The sequence below is a fragment of the Brachypodium distachyon genome, chromosome 2 (genome assembly GCF_000005505.3).
Source record: "Brachypodium distachyon strain Bd21 chromosome 2, Brachypodium_distachyon_v3.0, whole genome shotgun sequence".
NCBI lineage: Eukaryota > Viridiplantae > Streptophyta > Magnoliopsida > Poales > Poaceae > Brachypodium > Brachypodium distachyon.
In genome coordinates, this window is record NC_016132.3 from 44,486,889 (window position 1) to 44,502,710 (window position 15,822).

At 47.1% G+C, this 15,822-nt stretch overlaps 2 long non-coding RNA genes across 3 annotated transcripts; both read left to right on the forward strand.

Annotated features, from left to right (window-relative positions):
- Nucleotides 1-583: 583 nt before the first annotated feature.
- On the forward strand, nucleotides 584-2,988 carry LOC104582818. The gene is made up of 2 exons (XR_730846.3): nucleotides 584-2,192; nucleotides 2,315-2,988. It is a non-coding gene; the product is annotated as an uncharacterized LOC104582818 (long non-coding RNA).
- Nucleotides 2,989-8,143: 5,155 nt separating this feature from the next.
- On the forward strand, nucleotides 8,144-10,446 carry LOC104582819. Of its 2 annotated transcripts, XR_002963924.1 has the most exons (3): nucleotides 8,144-8,500; nucleotides 8,958-9,062; nucleotides 9,181-10,446. It is a non-coding gene; the product is annotated as an uncharacterized LOC104582819 (long non-coding RNA). The 2 variants fall into 2 exon arrangements; XR_001405811.2 differs by having other exon boundaries at nucleotides 8,146-9,062.
- Nucleotides 10,447-15,822: the final 5,376 nt, after the last annotated feature.

Sequence of the window (15,822 nt, forward strand, 5' to 3'; positions counted from 1 at the left end):
CACATGATGTCTCAGGAGTTAACCCGAGCCCTCTCATGGCTATCTTATTTGCTCATGTCGTCCCGGTGAGCGAGGTCGGGTCCGTCCATAGCGGGGTATGTCTGGCACATGATGTCTCGGGGAGTTAACCCGAGCTCTCTCATGGCTATCTTATTTGCTCATGTCATCCCAGTGAGCTAGGCCGGGTCCGTCCATGGCAGGAGTATGTCTGGCACATGATGTCTCAGGAGTTAACCCGAGCCCTCTCATGGCTATCTTATCTGCTCATGTCGTCCCGGTGAGCTAAACCGGGTCCGTCCATGGCGGGGGTATGTCTGACTCATGATGTCTCGGGGAGCTAATCCGAGCCCTCTCATGCCTATCTTACTTTCTCATGTTGCCCCGGTGAACTAGGCCCGGTCCGTTCATGGCGGAACTTTATTGACTTAGCATTGTCACGATAAATAAGTGTTTTGAGTAGATTGCATCCTGCAAAAGGCGTAACATAAAGGATTCAAGTAGTTCCTTGTGCGAAACCAAAGTTGACAAAAAAGGTGAATGTAATGTCAAAAAATATTAAAATAATGAGAAAGTAAAATGCGGCTAGATAAATATTAGAAGCTCAAAATGTTGCTCGGGGTGTTGAACCCCTTGCGAGCTTAAACCCATTACTTCCTGAGGCTCGGGAGAAATTATGTGGGGTGTTGAACCCTCTGTGAGTTTTGTTGATTGACTCGTCATTGCAGCCGATCGATGGTGCGCATAAGTGACACCGTTAGCTCAGAGTGCGGCCACGGGTGTTGAACTCTTAGCGCGCTTGCACCAATTGCTTTTTGTTGTTGAGCTTCACGCATGACGTTGACGGATGTTGCGAGCTTAAGGCTAACGGGGTGTTGAACCCCTTGCGATTTGATGCCAAACGCTTCCTCGCCGCAGTCGAATGGCGGCTCGTCAGGTGTGCCGTCTTGAGCTTGTTGTTCGTCCCAAGGGTATTGAACCCCTAGCGAGGGTTACGACAGTTGCTTCATTGTCATTGAAGTGTGGAAGTCGACGCGGGACCCTATGGAGAAAAACGCATCTAGTGCCAACCCATTGACCAAATCTGTAGCATTATCATCTTTTTTTTTTACCTGCCTCAACTGATTGATCCGGCCAGCTGCTGATCCTATCCACCCACCTGCTCCTTCCTACTCTGCTTCCTTCTGATCTTCTGCCCCTGAGCTTTATCCTCTCTTCACTCCCTACTCTGCTTCCTCCCCCGTTTCTGGCCCCCAAGCTCTCTCCTCCTGTACTGGAGGTCGGGCTTGGCCGTGCGGCAACGCGGGGTGCAGGAAATCAGCAGGCGGTCTGTGAGGCAAGGTGGGAGCGGACAAATTGGTGGTGGAGGCATGCGTCGCGACGGCCGGGGAGCAGCCGCGTGGGGCTGCAGCGGCCGGGAGTTGAGGCTCCGCGAGCAAGCGAGGTGGTGCCTGAGATGGGGAAGGAGAATGACAAAGGTGCAGTAGCAGGGAGAGACGGGCCAGGGCGCGACAACCTGCAAGGCGGAGCCCCCGAGGGCGGGTGCAGCGCTGGAGGTAGTTCGGGTCGGCGTAGAAGCTTGAAGAGGCACAGTGGTGCGCGGCGGGACGAGCTCCGGCTTAGAAGACGCCTCGGCACGGGATGCTGATGGGCCAGGCGCGGCGGCGCGGGGGAGACTCGGAGATGCTCGGACGCGCGGCGAGACGAACTCTAGCGACGCCCCGGCGTGGAACGGCGCCGGTCCAGGCGCGGCGGCGCGGGGAGGCTCGGAGGGGCTCGGGCGCGCGGTTGCCTGGCAAGGAGCGCAGGCTAGACGGACTCTTGAGCGTTGGGATGGCGATGTGCGACATTGGACTGTGCATGCGGATGGTAGCACGGAGACGCAGGACCTTCCGCTCTGGTTGAGGAGAGCTCAGCTCGTGAAGGCCGCCACCAAGACAGGCTGCAAGTTATACAGCGTCGAGGACGTCCATTTGTGGAGAAGCTGTAGACGCGCCTTCGTGTGTGGGTCGCTCCAACAGTTGGAGCTAGCTGCCACCGATGTGGCACTGCGGACTGCCGTGGCAGGGGATCCTGACGTATGGATGGTCTTTACTGTGCATTAGGCAGCCACTGATCGATGCTATCACGTGGTGGGCTGATCTTGTTTGTGTGCTGCAAGAAGATATCACGTCTGGCTTGTTTGTACGTACAAAGTGGGTGTATACTTGTATATTTATTTACACCGTGAACCCTTCCATATTTTGTGCGCGTTTAACCATGGCAGCATTGTCTATTAATTTTGACGGTGTTGCTGCCGGTACTGCTTCCCTTTCAGCACGAGCCCCTTGCGTCGACCCTGCTGCGAGATGGCTTTGGTGTTCGCGGACACGTTGAAGTTTCTCCGCATCGGATGGGTTGTTTCTCGACCTCGCCGTCGAGTATCTTCGACAAGCGCGTCGGTGTGATACTTCACGACATGGGATACCTTCGTGGAGTTCCCTTGGCGGCTCGGCGCACGCGGCCTGGTTGCTTCTCGACACGGGAGGTCACCATGGAGTTTCTACAACCACCGCGAAGACGAGCCGAGTTGACACGATATGGCGCTTTCCGGATGGCTTCTCGACATGTGGGACGTGGAGACGTGGCATCTTCGACGTGCATAGAGGACTTGGTTGTCACCGCGTGATGTCTTCGTTACTAATTCGGTGAAGTGTGGTAGAAGTCCTCTTCAAAGGATTTTCTTGCTCGTCGATCGTCGACGAGGATGCCCTGCTCGCATGCTATTTTCGTGAGGTATCATTGAAGGTAGACTTATATGGAGTGTTACTATTTCATGACATAGCCACTTATATGAAGTGTTACTATTTCATGACATAGCTTATTGTGCTGATACCTACGGACGGCGCCAACTGTTGGCGGGTTAAACCCGAACAGTAAACTTGTAGCACACTGGTTTGGACACTTGGCTCAACGAGGTGTGCATACGGGGAAACGAGTTTCACTCCAATATCTTGGCCCCTGTCGCGTCCATGGCTCCTTTGCTCCCTCACGGTTTTGGCGTCCATGGCTCCTTTGCTCCCTCACGGTCTTGTGCTCCCGGTCATCGCCTCCGCGTTGTCTTGACGTCGCCACCGCCCCAAGGCCTTCATGTCGCCTCCTGCACAACAAGAAGATGCAAGAGGAGAAGAGGATCCCAACAAGAGAGTTTCTCTAATAATTAAGATCCCAACCTTCCATTGAGTTTGGCTACTCTGACAACCTTTAGTATTACGTCGTGACTTCGATAGTCAGAACGATTAGGTGGGTCGGGAGGCTTCTCCACTCGACGACTTCAGGAGTCGGAGTCTTATGTCGAGCGACTTCGAGAGTCGGAATGACCACGTGGGTCGCGAGACTTCTCCACTCGATGACTTCAGGAGTCAGAGTCTTATGTCGAGCGATTCGAGAGTCGGAACGACTATGTGGGTTGGGAGGCTTCTCCACTCGACGACTTCAGGAGTCAGAGTCTTATGTCGAGCGACTTCGAGAGTCGGAACGACTACGTGGGTCAGGAGGCTTCTCCACTCAACGACTTATGGAGTCGGAGTCTTGTGACCTGGGATGACAAGGGGAGAGGCATGCACAACCTCAAGCAAATGCCACCCACCTGAAATATGAGGGGTGCCCTTCGATTTATAGAGTTTGGAAGTTGAAAAATTACAAGATTGCCCCTAGGCAATTTACGGTCATGCCTTCAGTCCTTATGCTTGGCTGAGGGCAATTGTGTCTTTTCCTTTATATATCCAAGAATATTCCAAGAAATCCTAGGGATGGGGAGAAGTACATTTTTGCCTTATATCTAATTACAACTCTGCCACTCTGGGAACTAACTACTATGATGCGATATGTAGCGGTGCAATGAGACAATGCGAGACGTGGTGTTGTACGAAGCCGGACGCCGGGGCATGACGAGGACAGACGTGGCGCGCCGAGGTGTAGCACTGGTCATTAGGGCTTATTTATTATAGTCATAATAATTTGCGTCGATTTAGGGTGGGCGTGGACCCCCTTCCACAACAGCAACATTCCTGTGTCTATCGTTGTGAGGCAATGTTCAGAGACATTGAAGCTATGGTCTCATCGTTTAAAAGGCAAAGAGAGGTTGGCTGCTCGTCAGTGGATAGAAGATTGGCCTGCATAGTTCTTTTCTTCTTGTTCTTCTTTTCTTTTCCTACAAGCTTGTGGTACTTATAAGATTTGGTTGTTCACAGCCCTCCTGTAATCCCTCCTGGGACTTGTACTGCTTGGAACTCCTTCGTTCCATTTTTATAAAAATTAGGTAGGGCCCTCCCCTTCCGACTTCGCTCAAAAAAAATTGTGCATCAAACTTACATTCGCTTGCTACTTCCCTCTTGTACCCTTCGAAACAAGAGTTTCGAAAGAAATAAATCTATCCCCCCTATGTGGAATTTGAGACTTTCATCTTCTTCTTTTTTTTCTTTTTCTCGACGAACCTGGCAGCCTTTCCTCTTCCAGTTTTTTTGCTTCAGATTGCTCTCAAGCCTAAATCGGCAACAGGCAACTCATATGAAGAAAGGGAGGAAAGGAAGGTAAGAAATCATTCAGACAAAATTTGATTAACTATATCTAATTAGATGCAAAAATCAATGCACCAATTGCAGTACAATAAAGTTGTAATTCACTAGTTATTCCAGAGGCTCGCCAAATCTGCAGTTTTGTTGGATGATTTTGACCACGAATCTTATTTGTGACCGCGCACTCGCTTGTCACGCGCGGTGCGCACCGTGAGCTCCGTCCGATCAAATCGTGGGGTTGTTGCTCTCCCTGAGCATTTACTCTTCCCAATTTTTGTCCGTTCTGATTTTTCCTTCCGTCCTTCTCTCTCCCACCTCCTTATCTCTTCCGTTCTGGATTTTCTCCTACATGGACCTCTGCCTCCGCAGCCAACTCCCTCCTCCTCGTGAGCCGTCGCCGCCACCTACCTCCTCCGCGAACCAAGGCCGCACCCTCCTCCGTGAGAGCCCCCACCGCGAACTGAGGCCGCCTCACTCCTCTGGGTGAGCCGCGGCCGCCTCCCTTCGTGAACCTAGGCCGCCGCTCTCCTCTGTGAGATCCACCATCGTCGTCGACCCTGCGACAGCGGCGACGAGCTGCTGCATCTCTGCAAGGTGGCCAAGCCCCCAGGACGATTCTTGTCCTGTGCCCGGCGCTTTGGGTGCTCGACTTGAGTGCCAGCTCGCTCTCTGGCGAGTCCGTCCCCGCGAGCTCCGGCACTGACGAGTCTTTCTTCCCGACGATCGAGGTGCTGGACGTCTCCCCCCAACGGCCCAACGGGTTCACCGGCTAGCACCCTTCGTTCCCGAGCCAAGCCAGACGCTGCTTGATGCCTCCGGCAGCATCGACGCCGTGCTCTGGTCCTCTACCCGTAGTGACAACTTTGAGTTAAGAATTTCTTCCATAAAGAGATCATCTTATTTCCTCGGATGTAAATTCCAGGTTAAGAGTTACTTTTAGGTTTCACTGGATGTAGTTTCAACACATGCCGATTACTTTTATGAGTTTTCTAGATGTAGTTTTTATCTTAAGAGTTACTTTCATGAGTTCACTAGATGTTGTTTTAATCTTAAGAGTTACTTTCATGATTTTTTAGATGTAGTTATGTAAGTACCAATGAAATGGGGTCTAACTGGGGTTGCTATATATGGAGCAGCATGGTCATAAGGTCTGAATTGTTTCTTTTGTTTTGGATATGAGCTACTCCCTCTGATCCTAAATTCTTAACTCAAATTTGCTCAAATACGAATGTATCTATTCTTAAAAAACGTCTAGATACATGTAATATTATGACAACAATTTAGGATCGGAGGGAGTACTATTTTTGTTGGATCTGAAATGGCATGCTTAACTTACTTGGTTGTAACTCCTGTGAGGTTTTGACTTACAAGTATGATTTGTACTTGTGACAAAATTTTAAGCCAATTGATTTAGTTACTTCCTTACACATAGTTACTTTCGGCTGCTAGATCTAGATGTAATTATGTGCTTGTCGGGAACTAACTACTCCTTTAGTCGTCTTGTCCAATAGAAGTTACTTTTGCAAGCACAATTATGAATAACTCTGCATCTACTAGAGAGTTAGTGCAATGGTCTTAGATGAAAATTATACTTTGCCAAGTGGTTAGGTTTAGCAAATGGGTTTGGTCATCACTACTGGATGTATTGCACTAGATGTAACTATAAATTATATTAGCGTTATGATGGACTATATTATCACAGGATGTAAGAAACTAACTTAAGTACTTCTAACAGTTTTAGATTTAACTATGAATTATGATGATGCTGACAGGTATTATCAGTACTTCAGCACCAAGTATATATTGCATGCTCAAACACCATCAACATTTTTTTAGAAATGACAAAGGAACCGTCAAATCCATGGTGCTGCCCTTCTCATCCTAAATGAACTTCTTCATGGTCCTATATAGCATGGATCTGTCTACCGTCAGATCTCATCTCTCCCATATTATGTGAGGTGAGATGCAATGTTAAAAGGTACTAGGTGTAACTAGGTTCTCTGTTTATGCTGCTGTGAACTATATTAGGTTGTTGTGTACGAATTTTCCCTTGTTCCTGAAGTTTTTTAATGCTACGTTTTTGGTTCAGCTCAAGCTTGGGTCATGTCTGTATCTAGATGCCAATGTGAAGTGGGTTGATCAAGTTTTGGAGGACGTTGATATGTTACTCCAACGATGTAGTTTTCCTTTACCACAAAGCAAGTTTCTGGGTAGTATGCATTCGGTCATGTCATTCATTAAAGCTAAACCTATTCATAGGTTATTTGTGTGTACAGAATTTCTATAGGCTTTAGTTTGTGGTTCCTAATTAGGTATGATGATACACGTAGCATGTACCATTGCTCTCCCTGCAAAGTAATTCTCTGCCATAGTTGTGAGTTTTTTTAGTACATTATTCAGTAATTTCCACTGGATAGGAGTAACCTTCATCTTGTATACCCTCAGTTTGCACAAAAAATAGTTAAGGTAGAACCAATCTGGCCGAAACTCAGACACATGTCTGTACATGACAAAACAAATTCCATCCATCTTAGGCACTTTACCTTGAAGTTAGACAACAAGTTTCTTCCCTACTAGTGTTGCTTTCGAATGGTTGCAATTTTTTCCCAATATTCTACATCCTGCCAGTTGCTGCTCTAATTTTCTATTGTTCTTATTTTGTTAACAGGGTGGATGGGAGGGGGGTTTGCATCCATTGAGGTTACTTCAATGAAGAGAACAAATTTCTGTTCTTCTTGGGTTAGTGGAATATGTTCCTCATTGGTCAAAGAGTTGGCAGGACAAGCCTTTTTCCCTTCCAAGTGGAAGATTTTTCTTTGTCTATATAGACCAGTGGATGCAATTTTGTTCTCAGTACTTTCTTGGATTTACAGAATTATTTTGAAGCCAACAACAAATTTTCTAACACACATATTGTTTAGTTCTCTTCTCAATTTAAATCTGATATATATTGTAAATATCATATGAGTTATAGGGCGGACCCAGAAAATAAATTGAGAGGGGGCAAATGGTGCAAAATGAGCCAAGTGGGATCAGTTCTGTGGGCTGAGTGGGGGCATGCTTCCTGTATATGCGCCAAATATAAATGGGCCAAAAAAAATCGAGTGGGGGCCCCCACAGGTCTCCACCTGGGTCCGCCTGTTATACTTCGTACTCCTGTTTTTCACATTTTTTATTACAATGGTGATTGCTGCCGTAGGGTCACGTACAGGGAACGAGATGGGAGATGAGGGGTGACTGCGTGAGCTCTTTTACTCGGAGCCGCGGAGGGAACGGACGAACGGACCGTGGCCTCCTCACGTGGACGTGTCAGACGTGGAACAGAAAGCTTTCCTATTTTGGGCTGTCGGAAGTGAGCACCGCATAAGACCAGGGAGTGTGACGGTCCCTTGCCCTTTCTGTTTTGATTCTCAAACAAATGGCACCTTGAGGTTGGACACCATGCAGATTTTTCGCATGGAGTTTAAAGCTCTAGTTTTTCGAATATAATGGCTACTAAAGCCTTTCAATCCTAATTGATGCTTTCCTGTGTCCGTGCCTCGTACGTCACCTCACCCCTGCCCGCGTAAAAAAACCAATCCCACGCAACCCGCGACGAGGAAACCACGCAACAAAAAAGAAGAAGCAGATTCTGCTCCGCCCCCCCACGAAACCAAAAGGAGAAAAATCCGGATCCCCTCGATAGCCACCCGCGCCCGCCTCCGCCACCGCCACCCTTCCTCGCCTCCGCCATCGTTCCCCATCTCAGCCGCCGCCCGCCCTCTGTCCTCGTGTGCTCCGGCGACCCGACCGCCCTTTGTCCTCGCGTGCTCCGGCGACCCGACCACCCGCTAGGGTTCCCCGGCTCTCCAATCTACATGGCCAGGGAAGACTATTACCTCGGTCGCCTGCCGGATTCGCCTGCAATGCCACAGAGCTCGCTGCCCCCGACCGGCATCGCCACCACGGTCTGGGTCTTCCTCTCCCTCTCCCTCTCGATCCCTTCCTCCTGTCTTCCCGATCTGTGTTGGCGCGGAGCGCTTCCTCTGCTGGATCCAACCGCCATGGCGCTCGCCGCCCCGACCGGCAGGGCCACCGCCGGCGGGGAGTTCTACAGTGGCCCGCTGCACAGACTGATGCGGCAGCTCACCAATACTTTATTATTAGAAAATTGCCAACGTCAATTGTCATTCAATTTGTGTATGTCACAGTTGGTTTTGTTCTCTACCTGGCATGGATTCTGAATTGTTGGTTTATTGAGACTCACGTTGCTGGGGTTGTTATTAAGTTTATACTCATCTTCAAATTTGTTTGCTATATATTGATCTTTTCACCTCAATGTTGCTTACTCTCTTATTGACATTGTTCTTTTCATTCATTCATTACTTCCGGATTGATTGATTGGTGTTGATTTACTCTATGCAGTTTATCTACGTAAGCAATACTCTGACCCAAATAATCAGGTAAATAACTGCAAGAAGGAGCTAGAGGAGATGAAGCACATGACAGAGTTTTTGGATCCCTCAGAAGGTCAGTCCCCAATCTTTTGCATTCTTTAGACAATCGATCAATCTGTACCAACTAAATTAACGTTAATGTTATTCGACCAATGCTAATTGCTCCTATCAATCCATGAATGGGTTTGCAGGAAGAGCAGAGGTTTTTCAAGAGGTGTGTCCATTTACAGTGGAGTAACTAGGTATGCACCTTTTTTCTTCCCGTGGTCGAAAGAATGATCATTTCATTATGTGTACAAATCTAACTATTTCTGATAATCTATCCGAACTCTGCTTAAATAAAGGCACCACCAACATGGGAGATGGCATAACTTTCTCTTTAAGTGCAATCTGCAATCAAGAAAAAATATAATGTACATCCTAACAATTCAATTGGGTCAGTGTGATGTGAGATAGTACAATCTGAGTTCATTTTCAGTATTTGTTTATGAGCTAAGTTCAGTAATGTATATTGTTGGTTAATGAGATCTCTAAGGTTCCACTTGATTCAAAATTTTGAAAAATTTCTACTAAAGACTTGGTTTGAAGCCATGAGTGAATTGATATCATGAAGTAGAATTTCTTATCAATGTCTTTCTTTGTGCAGCTTTTTTTCCTTTTCCTTTGCAACGCATGAGCATTTCAATGTGTTGTTAAGTGTTGCCTAGGGTGTCACACAGGTGAAGTTTCTATTCTTTTCTTTGCGTATAGTTCTTGTCAATGAGGTACACCCCGACGCAGCAGTAGCAAAAGCTACCGGCAGAATGAGGCAGAATATCGCCAAACGAATTGCTCTTTTGCGGCGAAAATTAATTTAGTTTTAGAAGCAACATTTATCCTGGACAGATTAAAATCAATTTCTCACTCCAAGCCACAGGGTATGAGGTATGAGGTACTTTTCTCCATATTACATTTTTTATTTAATCCAATTACCAAAACAAGTTACCTGTAACAAGACCTATCTAGATGAGCTAAAGTTTCAATTACTTAAGCATGCCCCCTTTTTTGTGAAAGAAGACCAAGAAATCATGCTACTATTAAGTCTTTTTTTGGAAATAGTTGTACTCATTGTTTTGAAGGATAACAGATGCAGAACATTTTTCCTTGAGAAAAGCTAATGGCATTACCTGTATCTTGTTGCAGGTTCTCAGAACTGATGTTGAGGCTGCACTGCAAGTTCTGAATTTTGCAAAATATGTAGCATATACATGAGTTACTCGGGGATTGTCATCAAATATGTAGCATATGTTTCATATTACCTTCTCGGCATTGCTTCGGGACAGTCCATTGCTATTGCTATGTTTCACGTGTCGATATATTATTTGTTCTCTTCCCACCTTTTGACAAGGCTTGGAATATGTACACCCAAAGAGCAATGTCTTGTTATCTGATATAATGAGTACGTGTTAATCTTTTCATGTCTTTTTATTAAGTGATAGAATGTTTATGACTCCGTTGCAACGCACAGGCACTTAACTAGTAAGTACAAACTGCTAGTTCTGAGTCTGTATAGATTCGGCACTGGAGGCAACACTATAATGGGGTTATTATGTGAAGTCTAGAAAAAGGATAGCAGTACTTACTGTACATGTGAAGCAGGTTTCTGAAACGCCTAAAAAAAAGCATGTTTCTGAAACGTCAAGCGGTTACATTCTTTCTATAGATTCTAGCAACATAGATTTCTTGGGTCATCATTTAGGTGCTTTTCTCTTTCCAAGACTTTGTCTTGGGACCTATGCAAATTGTTTGATATTCATCGCCGATAGAATATTGGAGTTAATCTTATTCCTGTGACTCACCCGATTATGCATTTCCAGATCTAATCTGAACAAAGTTATGCATTGCTCGATTTTTCTATGTGTGTGGATGCTTGTTTATAATGGTTGATTTATTGCTAAACTCCTAGATTAATTAAACTGAATGTCTTAGCCTTGGACTAGATTATTATCATTGGTACCTTTACAAGATGACATATTTGCTTATTCAGCTTACGTGTAGAAAATGTTAGTGGTATCCGTATATGAACCTTCTTCCGTCTTGATCAAGACGGCAGGGACATTGGGCTTTCAAGAAAGGCATCAAGGGTTTTGAGTGTTCTGAGTTTAGCAGCTAGAAACAGATGCCAGCAAGTTACGTTTCCCGACTTTTTCGATAGTATTAGCTTCTTCCAGTTTTTTAGATTATATTCCAACACCTTGTGTTCTCATGGGGGTAGGCCATCTTCCGTAGGCACCAAGCGCCCAACCCTGATGCTCAGAAGAGGTTTTTTGCAAAGGCACCGGATCGTCCATGGATTTGTCTTGGCTATTACCGTAAAAGTGTGTATGTAGAAACTTCTTTTATTGTTGCCTGGACAGTGTGGATCCTTATGCTGCTCTTTTTGTGTGCGTCTTTTTATGCGAGTCTGTAACTCAGCATGAGCCAAGCTCCATGGGTGCCAGATCTCTAGGTATAGTTGACACTAAAGGAACATTTTCAATGTAGAATAATTGTTTTGTGTTTTCTGTGACAGGAAAAGCAATGACTGCTTTTATGCTGTGGTTCAGGACGTGTTCGGAAACAGTCCAGCTTCGAGAAACTCTTTCGATCCAGCTTCTCGCACCACTCTACCTTCATGATCGGAGATGCTTTCCTGCTGCCGGGTTGTTAGTTTGTGCCAATTATGCGGAACTATTATTATCGATATATGCTGACCTAATCTTGAATATCACACAATTTGGCTTTGTTACACTCCGAACATCCTACCGTAGGAGAACTTTTTTTGACACACGACCACAGCAACAACAGACAGCACACCAATAAGCAATGCTGCCTCACTTAAGGAATAAAAACAAAAATTGTAGAATATACAGAACAGCGAACCTGACTGAAATTAAGAAACACACGATTATATATACAAACGTAGGAAACATCCCTGAGAAACACACTATGCAGACGACAACGCCATGAAGTTATGGCAGAAAGTTTTTTCCACCTCGCTTGCCTCTTCGGCCAGCAAGTCATCACAGCCGAAGAAAATAAAATGAAAAGCCTCGGTGTACAAAAGAAAAGAAGACAACACAAAGGTTTTAAAACTTCCATATACTTATTAGCAGCATAATAACATAGTTCCCGAAAAAACAAATCCACTAAAACTCCTAATAATTGGCCGGATGAATAAGAAACAATCCTAAACCACGACAAAGCGCACATGACCCAATCATTAAGAACACAGTCCAGATGTATTGACCAAGAAAGGTGCAATAGCTTGCAAACTCTTGCACCTCTACTGATCAGACCACTCGACATAGCTCACACCACTTGGTCATTCTTCTTGCAATCATTTATGTCCACAACAGCTAAATGAGCAGCAAAAGTGTGTGAATTATAAACAGAACAAAAGCTAGGCATCATCTCTATATTGACAGCAAAAAACTTGTGGTAAACAAAAAACCCTCAAGCGAAGTCCACCAGTATTGACACCTTTTACACTTAATCATCCCTCCTGCTCCTCTCTGTCAAGCACACCCGTATGGTCTTTGGTATGCTAATCAATTTTGCACACTACTAGAAATCTAAGACGAAACTAATCAAATTTGAATAAATGAACAGGAATTGATATTTGTCGCACCAAACAAAAGTCTGTAAATTATACACAGAACAAAAGCTAGTCAAACTGATCAGAGCATAGCAATATCTGCAAAGATAACGAGTTCCAAACTATGCACATGACTTCTTCAGAAAAGTTTCCAGAATATTCTCACAAAGATCATAAAATTTCTGAAATCTGAACCACTAGCCCTAACAGGGATACAATTTGGAATGTGCCGAACTAATGAGCAGATATTGACGAAAATTTTCTCATATACAAGAGGTAAAGTGGATGCAGATCCAAAGTAGTATCCTGCAGAATTTGAATATAACTACCTCCTACACCCTGTATTTTGAACAATCGTAAGAATTAGTGTTCACTTCATGATTCCGAACCAACAGAGCCTCGGTTATGTTTCTCTATAACTGTCCATCGCGCAAGACAACTACCATAGAACTAATCCGTGTGGATCTCACCCACATCTACCGAAATCGATATCTGACTACGTGCATCAGTAGTGCGGGAAAACTAAAGGACGAGCGACTAACTCTCGGATGAAACGGAGCAAGCGCCTGATCTTGCGCAGTACCTTGGCCTTCGTCTTCCTTAGGACACGAAGCCATGCGGCCTGTAGATTCCGCACCATCATACCGCGTCGGAGACCAGCAAAGTAGCGGCTGCGCCACCACAGGAACGCGCCCCTCCAATTCTCGAACCACGTCTCGAACGATCTGATCGCCTTGGACACCTTGTGAAGCCGGTTCGCAGCCGACTTGGCGCCCTTCCTGGCGGGGCGGCAGGTAGTCTTGCGGATCGCGTGCCTGAGGTCGTGCAGGCGCGCAGCGTCCTCGTTGTCCAGGAGGACGACATGGACAGGGCCGTCGTTGAGGCGGTCGCGGACGGAGCGGAGGAGCTCATCGGCCACCATGAGCCGACCGTGGAGTGCCCTCGCAGCCTTCAGCGGCTTCAAGTTGTCGATGGTCCATTGCAACCCCGCTCGGCAACCACCGAGCAGCATCGCCATCTCGCTCGCGCTGGCAAGCCCGTCCGCAGCCGCGGCGCGCACGCAGAGCCCTCGCTGGCCAGCGTTCTCGGCAACGAACGCTCGGGTGGCGGATAGGGTACCGAGGCGAGGCCAGTTGCGGCGGCGGAGGGGACGGCGCGCCATGATTGAGATTTGAGCGCGGTGGAAGGATTGGGATTTGGGGCGAATCTATTTTGCAACCGCCAGCCAGCTGGATTGAGGGGCTATGGGTTCAAACGAGTAGCCGTGGAAAAAGGGAGGGAGGGAGAGGGAGAGGCAGCCAGACCCGTGGTGGACCAGCCAAGACCGCTTCCTTCAATTGATAAAACCCTTTTCTTTTTTGTTGAAGCCTTGAAGGAATGCCACCTGACTGGCATTTCCTTTTTCTTTTTGAAAAATAGCTAAATATTCGGCAAAATAAATCCAGCGCTCATTGGTCCAGTTACATGAACTATTAGAGAAGTACCGATCCAAAGACGTCCGCCATGATCGAGGCCGGTTCGGTTTTCCCCGGCACCTGAAAACCCGCTGGTGGTTAGATCCGGACACTGGCTTGTCCCCACCTCCGTTCACCCATCCGTGCACTCATATCGACACGCGCAGTAAAAACGGGGCTGCTCAGCCGTCGGCACTCAGAGGTATGCGTTCGGGTTTTCGGTTCGGTTTATACAGTTTTCCGGTTAATATGGTTAGTATACTTCGGTTAATACGGATACGTATAAAACTACGGTTCGGTTTCGGTTATAACTATTTGGTTTCGGTTCGGTTTCGGTTATAACCAAATTAACCAAAGTTGACCCGAATTTGCAACACATAATTCTTTTTACGGAGTACACATGTTTCAATGTTCAATTTAGTCTATAAAAAGATAACCAAACATTTGATTGTTTAATACACACACAAAATAAACACCACGTCTTAAAAATATATTCCTTTTCTTCTTCACGCCCCAGGAGTGACTTGCCAAACGAAATGTTTCTCATACCATGCGAGGCCACACAAACACAAGCACAACACACACCCACACTCGACCGATCGATGATCTCCCGTTACCTGGCATTCGAAAAATCAAAACCCAACGCAGTGCCCAGCTCCAAAGTTCCAGGCCAGAGAGCAGGCCCAAGTTGGCAAGCCCACGGGCCTAATGTTGTACATAGGTTAACTATACTGTTTCCAGTAACAAACACCAAATGTTCTCAGCGCAACTGGCTATCAGGCTGCCGCTTACCCTCTTCCGAGAGTTCGGGGCTAGAATCCTGTTCTGCTCCGTTGTTCGCCCCTATTTTCGGTTAGCCCAACGGTTTTTCTATTTTCGTTACCCGGTTAACAGAAAAAACCGTATGCCAAACGGTTTCGCATTCTTAGAACAGGCATCGAAAAATCGGAAAAACCGAAATTTCAGTTCGGTTCTGCCAGGTTTGGTTTTCCGGTATAGGTTTGGTTTTGCACACCCTGAGTCGGCACCGCCGGAGACCCTCCACTAGAAGATGGAGGGGCAGGATGGCCGACCTTCGCACCGGGATGCAATTTTGATTTAGAGTTTAGTGGCGATTTCTATGCAATTTTGAGTCTTCTGCCTGTACCATTTCTATGCAATTGTTCTACTGTTAATGGGTTGTTATATTAAAATTCGACAAAATTTGTACCATAATCCAGCGCTCCGGCTTCCCACGCCGGAGATCCAGCCACCGCCGCCGTCCAGATAGACGCCGACCGGCACCGCGTGCCTCGCCGGCCGCCCCCGCCGCCCCGCGCCGACTGCCTCCGTCGCCCCGCACGTCGCCGCCGGCGGCGGCCCGCACGTCGCGGCGCGCTCCGCACCCACGACCGTGCTGCCTCCTGCCTGCGCGCTCGGCCTCCGCAGCCCCATCGCTGCCGCGACGACCGCGCCGCCCCTCCACCTCGACTCTCTGGCCTCCCCCGCCATGACGCCCCCCTCCACTAGCCTTTGCCCACGCCGGCGTCCAGCCCGTCCATGCGCCGTTGTCCCGTGCACCACGCAGTCTTGTCCCCGAGCGCGTCCCCTTGACGGCCACAGTAGAGGTAGGTCGTTGCTTTGTTCGTCTCGTGGGGAAGAAAGGGAAAAAAATAAAAACAAAAGACAAGTCTTTGACAAGTGGGTCCCATATGTCCTAAAGAATTTAGGGGATGTCAATTAGGGGTCACTGTTGGAGATGTTAGTATTTTTTTTACCCTAAA